The sequence below is a fragment of the Ruditapes philippinarum genome, unplaced genomic scaffold, assembly GCF_026571515.1.
Source record: "Ruditapes philippinarum isolate M1 unplaced genomic scaffold, ASM2657151v2 ctg60_1_1_1_1, whole genome shotgun sequence".
NCBI lineage: Eukaryota > Metazoa > Mollusca > Bivalvia > Venerida > Veneridae > Ruditapes > Ruditapes philippinarum.
In genome coordinates this window covers 179,805-189,990 of record NW_026863697.1, presented here as the reverse complement: position 1 = coordinate 189,990, position 10,186 = coordinate 179,805, and positions in this window count along the sequence as shown.

Below are 10,186 nucleotides of genomic sequence, written 5' to 3'. Positions count from 1 at the left end.
ATCAAGTGGCCAATAGAATGATGTTTGTCAAAAGTTCAAATGCGAAATGAATCGAAAAGTAAATGGAGACAGTATGCTCATATTTTCAAAGTCAAGTTGAGCTGAATTGACTTTTTATTTCAAAGTATTTACTGTTAAAATGGTGTTTGACTAACAGTTTATTTTGGAAAATGTTTTGGATAAATTAAAAATCTGCCTAAAATATGAAAAGACTGCCCCACACTTTTCATAAACTAAACGTTTCTGGTAAGTTCTAATTGATATTTACAGAAATTCAGTTTCTATCCGGGGTTTGTTATTGTTTACATATGTATATGAAGCAAATTATTAAATTAAAAGGAATTATGGCAATATAATATATATCTGTTCACTCACTGTCTACGCTTGAATTGGCATATTGTCACTTTAAACATAAGCGTATGCACCCTTTTAAAATATATGATGAAGCTGCATATAACATAAACAGTATGTATGGATTCAAATACAAGGTTTAACGCAAGCGTAAAATGTCTGCGAAGGAATGTCAGCAATGCACTGCATATATACATGTTATTATATTATATCTTGATTTTGTCGGTCTAAATAATATTTCAAAAAGCAATATCTAACTTAATGTGTTACGATTACATGTATGTAGCTCTTCTGATTTTCTTTTTGAAGATGATCATCATCAAATATAATTTTTCTCCTGGGAACATATCATCAACAGTTCTTAGATAATTATAAAACTAATCGCTGTTTTAATTTCAAGATTCTTTTAATAATTATGCTGAATGCATTTTATGATTATTTATTATTGGAAACGACTCATGCAAAAAACGGAAAATGATATATTACATTGTTCAATGTATATGATTAAATGCAAATATTCACATTTGTCCCAATGATGACCGATGCAAAGGACGTAAAAAGAAACATTTTATTACTGAAATTTCAATCTGTTATATCAGAATAATAAGATATCACATCATGTTTAAAAAAGAATCAAGGAAGTTTTACATTATAATTGCTTGTAATAAAACAAAGAAAATGAATCCACCATTTGGAAATAAATACCATGCAAATATATCAGCATTGTGATACTGTATATGAGAATTACAGAAACTACTATTTATAACGCTTCCAAAACCTGTATTTTCAAGCTAATTAAATCATTGCATTAGCCTGTACGTGTATTGGTTTTGGTATTTAAATAATGTTATGTTTATTTGGATTAGTTTTATGGATTAATATATATGTATGACGTTGAGATCTTGAGTAAAGCAATCGGTGTTACCACTAGGGGAAAGCCTGAAACTTGTTGTGCATGTTAAAAATACCTTTCTCTATTATTCTTGAAACCGCAAATTAACGTCATAACTGTCATAAACATCAATACTTAGATGCATTAGAATCACTTTACTGAGGCCCAAAACCCTAAGTTATAATATATATATATAAACCTTAAACGGACAAATATATAAGAAATGTACTCGGAATGAAATTGAAAATTGTATATGTGTGTGATTATTAGCACAAGTGACATAAATTGAAAAAGTGTTTTTCATTTTGGGGTCATGATTATTTTTTTCGCAATTAAAATATTTTTTTTTCTGGAAAACTGATCTCTGAATAATAGGTGAATAATCTGAATATATTTCTGAATGTTACTAGACCAGAACTACAGGAAATGAAACGTAGATTGAAATCCCTTTGATGAAATAATAAAAATAAAAAATCCAATTAATATTTATTCCGAAATCAATGAATTCAAACAATATTATCTTTTAAATAAATCAAGTAAACGCTAATGCTCTAAAAGTTTTTAAAACATTTGGAGTTGCATATCAATCAAATATTTGCAAATAACACTTTGACTGATTGTTATTGTATAGCTATAAACATTGGCATCAAAGACCTGTTATTGCAATGAACGTTTGATTTTTTTATTGACAATACAACATTTAGATAACAGATAGTTAAACATGAATATTTTAAATATGAATCTGAAGTTGTATAATTATTCTGCTAGGCATTGAATTATCCACATTTGATTTAGATATTTCATGTGAAAAGTAATGATCCATTCTAAACGTACCAACCATTTAAAATTCGTAAGCAATGTTTTAAAGCATGATTTATAGTACATTTTGCATACATATCAATAAGCATAATTGTCTGACTGGAAATTAATAACATTGCCTTCTGAATAAAAAAAAATATAATTTTGTTCCATTTTTAGCATATATAGTTAAACGGTCCATTTTTATTCTACAGACTCATAGATCAAATTCCTACAGCAAATTATCTTTGAAATAATAACACTTTGCTATGGTTAGTTGTAAAAAGGCATTTCATTCAGTATTTAATGTTGATGCAAAACCTAGAGGGTGTTAAAATTTTTAATTATTAACTTACATGTGCTGTACAACGCACAAGGGAATGATTGTGTACTCCTACGTTATACTGTAGAAGAAAATATTTTAAAGCACATTTTCAATCTTTGAAAGGCTGGTTGTATTGATATCTGGTGTGCGACAATTTAATGCACAATTTTTCAGAGACTCAGAAACACTATTTTAACATTAATGTGATTGGTAACATATTGTTAGTATGTAAGTTTGCTTCGTGATTATTCTGAATATTCTTTTAAAAGTTAAGGACACATTATTACCTCACACTTTTTTCCGTATATGCGTCTGGGAGTTATTTTTTCTGTTAATGCAAGTTTACCACGTGACTAAGACACAAAATATTTCAGGACACGTTGATAAAAAGGACCCTTGATGCTTAAAAGATTTATGTCAGGTTTGACTGTAACATAAATTTATAGATATATTTTGCGAGTGCGGTATATATAAATGAAACTTGGCATAATATCTTTAAGAATTATGTCCAAAAAATGGATAAGGTAATATCAGAATAATTATATTCACTGTATGTTTTCTGTTATTAGAGAAAAACATATAACAGCATTAGCAAATGATGATACGATATTTATAATGATCACTTACTATGATATTTGATTTATTGGACCAACAGGCAGTGAAATCTAGACATATACTTTGGCTGGCTAAGTGCTTAATAATTTCTTTACTTGAGGAACTTTAAATTCCAGTTAAGCTGAGTATGAACAAGAACGAAATCGTCTCTCAATAAAGATGTATTTTTAAATTTCGTTCGTGGTGTAATTGTTTTAATGCGGGTATCATTGAATAATCATACGAAGTTCTGGTTGTTTATTATAAGATATGACTTAACGTTTTGATTTCAAGATGATATACTCATTTAAAAACGTTTTGTTATGTTTTTCTGAACTATCGCTCAAATATTTTGTTGTTATCATCAGTCATTTTAACGTTTTTTTTTTCTTTAGAATTATTTGAATCACAAAGCATGCTCCGATGCTCCGATGCTTACTGAACATAATTTTATTCTTTATTACAGAGAAAATAATTTTAAACATGATTTAATGTTATGAAAACTGATTGAATGTTATGAATGTTTTGAAAAAAATGCACAATGATTTGTAAAGAAAAAGGAATCATACGTATGTTTATTTCATATTTTTGCCAGGTTCTGATGTCCTCGAGGAGAAATTAACACTCTAAGCACTGGCATATGACTTATTAGAAATAACACTTTATTTGAATATGATATATTTATGAAGCGTTCGATAAAATTCCCAATAGGTAAAGATTGATACCAATGCCATAAACAATTAAGCTGCTTTATTCAAGCCAGCTCTCCGATACAATGTTTGTCATTTTCTATCCTTAATAAAAATAGGAGTTTGATTTAATAGGTAAAACACATGAATCCGTAGATATTATACAAGCATAAATAATAGTTTTGCTTTTTGCATTTAGTATTCAAAAAATTCACAGCCAAATTATGATATATTATATAATGAAACCTCTTATTATTTGTTTCTAATCATCTATTATACATGTATATTGTTTGCAAATGCTTTTGCTGCAAAATAAATACAAATATTAATTCTATGAAATAAAGAACATGATTAATGTCGTATACGTAAACATTTGACTGATTTGATTTCATAATTTTAAGTGTACACTATGACATGTTTGATGCATCGTCCATAGTGAAAGAACTAATCTCCGATACGAAAGAAACCCATGCCACGTTGAAATCTAGAGGCTGTTTTACAAAATATACCATGGCACATAATAGATCTAGGTGAAAGAATAACCTCCCATCAAATACAAGTTCTAACCCTCAACAAAATTACATCAATAATGTTTGAACGGTTGACGAAATAAAGTAGTGTTTACAAAAAGAAAACACTTTATATGGTCAAAGACCTTATATCCGCCCCCACCTCCCCGAAAAAAGAAACAAGTCACAATGAAATGTAGAGGTCATATTACTTACGCTAGAGCTTTGTGCTTTAAATCGCTGTAAGGAAGAACATGCACACTTACACAATTTTTAATCCACAACAAAATCACATCAAAGGTGTTTGAACGTTTGACCACAGAACTTGTTGTTTTTACGAAACATTTTACACTTCATGTTGACAAAGAAGAAATCGACGCTCACAAAAAAAACGCCACGTGTAATATCAAGACCATATTACTAATGCTAGAGTTTTTTTCCCCTTTTTAAGGCAATCCCTCCAAACTAATACAATTTCTTATCCACTACGAAATCACATTGATAGTGTTTGAACGATTGGTGACAGAAAATAGTGTTTTTACGAAACATTTTACACTTTATTAAGACAAAAAATAAATCGCCGCTCCAAAACGACCATGCTACGCGAAAATCTCAAGACCGTATTACTAACGCTAGTGTTTTTCTCCTTATATTACTGTAAAAACAACCTCCAAACTTATACAATTTATACAATTTCTAATCTACAACAAAGTTTGATCGGAGGTCAACAGAGAATCAATGGTGGTTAAACGAAACAATTAACACTTTATATATACAAAGAACAAATCGCCGTTAAAAAGCAAAACAAACAAAAAACCTCCAAAGAAATAACACAAATTTCTTTGTTGTGTAGGTCGTGTCATGGTGGAATTCATTTATGGTAGATAAATTAAAAAAGAAAAGAAAAACGTTTGGAACCGAGATTGAAAAAGTAAGCTTTTAATATTCCACCTGTGTGATCATTTGCGCAAAGCGATTTCGAAAAGTTTTGAGCACTTTAAAAGTAATTGAGCGAAGACGAAAATGTTACAAACAAACGAATGACGGACTGACAGACAGAAACCATTCCTGTTTTATCCCTTCGTTGTGCAATGGTTGATAACCAAAACAGCCAAACGATGTTCTTTATTTGATAAATTAAATATTAAGAACTGTGATTAAACCGATGATTAGCAAAAATATCTCATTAATTAAAAGAAAATGATATATCATTAGACTGTTTCTCATTATATAATTACAAGAGACAAAATATTAATGTATTAATTGTAAATTATAATGAAAAAATAATAATAATTAAGTTAGGAAGATATTTTGAAATATGGCATCATTAACACTTAGAATATATTTAATGCACCGCTCATGTCGTGTAAAACTAGATTTATAACATGTATCTATGATTTATATTATTCCTTCACCTTATTCAACTAACAATGTTTTGCTAAACATTTTGCTGTTAGCGAATGGAATTTAAATAATTATCACTGGAATAAATCAATTTTGATTGTAACTATCTCTTTTGTTTGTTTTTTCATTAATTGTACAGTCGCTTTTATTCTAATTTCTATTTTTATTATTATTTATTTAAAATGCGCACTGTACCGATACAAGAGGACATAATACCGACACTGTTTACACTGAAAAAAATAAATAAAAAAATATAATGCTTATAAATCTTGACGCTTTTAATAGGTAGATTTTCACTATCAAATATAACATTTCAATGGCAATGAAATTCTACATGTTGCAATTAATTTGAAATCTCATTTTCAAGGTATTATCGTCAGGTCAGGGAAAATCATTTAACATCCCGTTAAAATCGAGATTCACTTGGTTTTGCATTTTAAATAAATACACAATTTTATAAATGTTATAGTAGTCAGGTTTTATGAGAACCAGTATTCTACGTGGAAATCAATTGATCACAAAATTCAGTAAACAACTTCATGTGAATTCGCAGGGCTCGGTAGATTATATTTATTTTTATCACACAACCTTGCCGCTATTACGACTCTGTAAAAATGGTATTGCGCGGTCGTGTTGCTCGTCTAGTTTTGGAGGTTTTGTCAAATTTGTCCACTCGTTTCTGATTTTATTCCTTCAACAACAAATAAGTCTTTACCTATTTGGCAGATTACCTTGAACAATAGTTTGTTTATTAAGAATAAGCAAGAAGTTTCGACTAGTATTTTTAACATCAGCTGCTAACGTTGCATAAGATTTACCAAACACTGCATTTCTTTTACGATATCTTACAAGATAATCATTTGCCCTTAAATATTGGCAGAGAATATTATTGCAAAACAAATACCAATTGGTTATTTGCGCTGTCTTATCCGACAACTAATCCTTCTGAGATAGGAAAGTCATTTTAAATGACAATTATTGTTTTATATAATGTCTTATTTGTTTGGAGAATCTCATAATCTCGCTAGATAATGTAATTTGCAAAATGTCAATTATTCTCACTGTTAGATGTGCTTTGTCTGTTTGAAGGATTCATTGAACAAGTGACTTTACGCTACATTGCTACGTTTGTTAATTCAAATCATTTTCTTATTTTCGTTAAAGTGACATTAGGCCCGTCCAAAAGAATATAATGAGTTAACAGGAGAAAGTGAAACACGTTTTAATTTTGACATAATTCCTTATAATTTAATAATTAACTTCGCATAAACGATCAATAACTCAAGTGTACCGAGTATTTCTTTTAGTAAATATCGACCAGAACGCAGCTGTAACGTTCAGTTTTATAAAAAGAGTGGAGAAATCTTTTATATAGTTTTTGGCAGACTTATATTTTATCATATAATTTTCCATTTATGTTATGTCGGGCAATCAAAATCTGATTTCGATTTCTTTACCTTGATTGTCAATTGATCATTTAATGTAAATGATTTAAATGGAAAGTATAATTTGTAACACGTTAGTCATGATGCTGTAATATAGCTATAAACATTCCAAGAGAAACGATGTCTCTTTTTGATGATATAATGGCATTATAGAAGGTCAAATAGGGAAACAATGTCATTAAAAGTGATATGACAAATAATAAGATTTACTGTCCAAGTCTATAATTCATTTACAATTACATTTAGAATGAATAAACCTTGTTATTGTGATAAGTTAGACGGTTTTCCATCTCTAAATGTGACAACCGACACTGTAAGTGGTTTAGTAACGAACACAAAATGATTTGTCCTTTAACTAAATTGGAGATATACGAGATTTTAGATATTCCTAATATAATAAGAAGGGTCGGACCATAGATGACCATAAGCGTCTGTCTGTGAAAATGTTACCGTATCAAATTAATTTGGTAACACTCCATCATTAATTAAATTACTGAACATTTTCAGCAACGTTTCATTTTAGCACTTACATACTTATCTAATGCCTGTAGTTATGACTTTTGAAAACAAAAAAAAATGTGAAAGAAAATTTTGTATATTTTAAGGGTTAATTATAGTTTATTCCTATTATGTTATTATGTTTGTGTACACTATTTATGTGTGTTAAATAAAAGGACAAAACATTAGTTTAACTGGTTACACCTCGAATGAATCGATGGTTATATCATTAATCTAATCAGGAATATAGTACCGCAGTTTTGTTAGAATAACTTTATAAATATCTGAAATCAAAATTAATTTCAAGGAATTGATTAGTTCTAGAGCACAAAACAATCTTTTTTATGGTTAATCAGACATAAGATTCTAGATTCTAGAAATGTGTAATAAATATGTTGTTTTTCTGTGCCATGTCTTTCTTTTTGATTTTTGATCAATTGATAAAAATCAATTATAAGTTCATTCTAACATAGATATAAAGTGAATGAATTTTCGTAAAAATCACCATATCTTAAAGCCAACAGTTCAAACACCATTAGTCTGATTTCGTTGCAAATTCGTTTTTGTACAACTTTGGAGGGTCTTCTTTGTACAAACTGAGCACGAAAGCCCTAAACCAAATAATATGACCGTGAGATTTCCGCATGGCATGGTCATTTTTGAACCGGCGTTTTGTTCTTTTTCTATATAAAGTGAATGAATTTTCGTAAAAATCACCATATCCTAAAGCCAACAGTTCAAACACCATTAGTCTGATTTCGTTGCAAATTCGTTTTTGTACAACTTTGGAGGGTCTTCTTTGTACAAACTGAGCACGAAAGCCCTAAACCAAATAATATGACCGTGAGATTTCCGCATGGCATGGTCATTTTTGAACCGGCCTTTTGTTCTTTTTCTATATAAAGTGAATTAACTTTCGTAAAAATCACCATATTTTGAAGTGAACAGTTCAAACACCTTTAGTCTGCGTTCGTTACAAATTCGTTTTTGTACAACTTTGGAGGGTCTTCTTTGTAAAAACTGAGCACGAAAGCCCTAAACCAAATAATATGACCGTGAGATTTCCGCATGGCATGGTCATTTTTGAACCGGCCTTTTGTTCTTTTTCTATATAAAGTGAATTAACTTTCGTAAAAATCACCATATCTTAAAGCCAACCGTTCAAACACCATTAGTCTGATTTCGTTGCAAATCCGTTTTTGTACAACATTAAAGGGTATTCTTTGTACAAACTGAGCACGAAAGCCCTAAACCAAATAATATGAACGTGAGATTTCCGCATGGCATGGTCATTTTTGAACCGGCGTTTTGTTCTTTTTCTATATAAAGTGAAAGAATTTTCGTAAAAATCACCATATCTTAAAGTCAACAGTTCAAACACCATTAGTCTGCTTTCGTTTCAAATTCGTTTTTGTACAACTTTGGAGGGTCTTCTTTGTACAAACTGAGCACGAAAGCCCTAAACCAAATAATATGACCGTGAGATTTCCGCATGGCATGGTCATTTTTAAACAAGCGTTTAGTTTTTATTCTATATAAAGTGAATGAATTTTCATAAAAATCACCATATCTAAAAGCCAACAGTTCAAACACCATTAGTCTGATTTCGTTGCAAATTCGTTTTTGTACAACTTTGGAGGGTCTTCTTTGTACAAACTGAGCACGAAAGCCCTAAACCAAATAATATGACCGTGAGATTTCCGCATGGCATGGTCATTTTTGAACCGGCGTTTTGTTCTTTTTCTATATAAAGTGAATGAATTTTCGTAAAAATCACCATATCCTAAAGCCAACAGTTCAAACACCATTAGTCTGATTTCGTTGCAAATTCGTTTTTGTACAACTTTGGAGGGTCTTCTTTGTACAAACTGAGCACGAAAGCCCTAAACCAAATAATATGACCGTGAGATTTCCGCATGGCATGGTCATTTTTGAACCGGCGTTTTGTTCTTTTTCTATATAAAGTGAATGAATTTTCGTAAAAATCACCATATCCTAAAGCCAACAGTTCAAACACCATTAGTCTGATTTCGTTGCAAATTCGTTTTTGTACAACTTTGGAGGGTCTTCTTTGTACAAACTGAGCACGAAAGCCCTAAACCAAATAATATGACCGTGAGATTTCCGCATGGCATGGTCATTTTTGAACCGGCGTTTAGTTCTTTTTCTATATAAAGTGAATGAATTTTCGTAAAAATCACCATATCTTAAAGCCAACAGTTCAAACACCATTAGTCTGATTTCGTTGCAAATTCGTTTTTGTACAACTTTGGAGGGTCTTCTTTGTACAAACTGAGCACGAAAGCCCTAAACCAAATAATATGACCGTGAGATTTCCGCATGGCATGGTCATTTTTTGAACCGGCGTTTTGTTCTTTTTCTATATAAAGTGAATGAATTTTCGTAAAAATCACCATATCTTAAAGCCAACAGTTCAAACACCATTAGTCTGCGTTCGTTACAAATTCGTTTTTGTACAACTTTGGTGGGTCTCCTTTGCACAAAATGAGAACCAAAGCCCCGATATAAACAATATGTCCGTGAGATTTCCGCATGGCATGGTCATTTTTTGGACCGGCGGTTTGTTCTTTAATTTCTCTATATGAATTTTCGATAAAAAACACCATATCCTAGAGCCTACCATTCTAACGCCATTCGTCCGATTCCGCTGCAAATTTGTT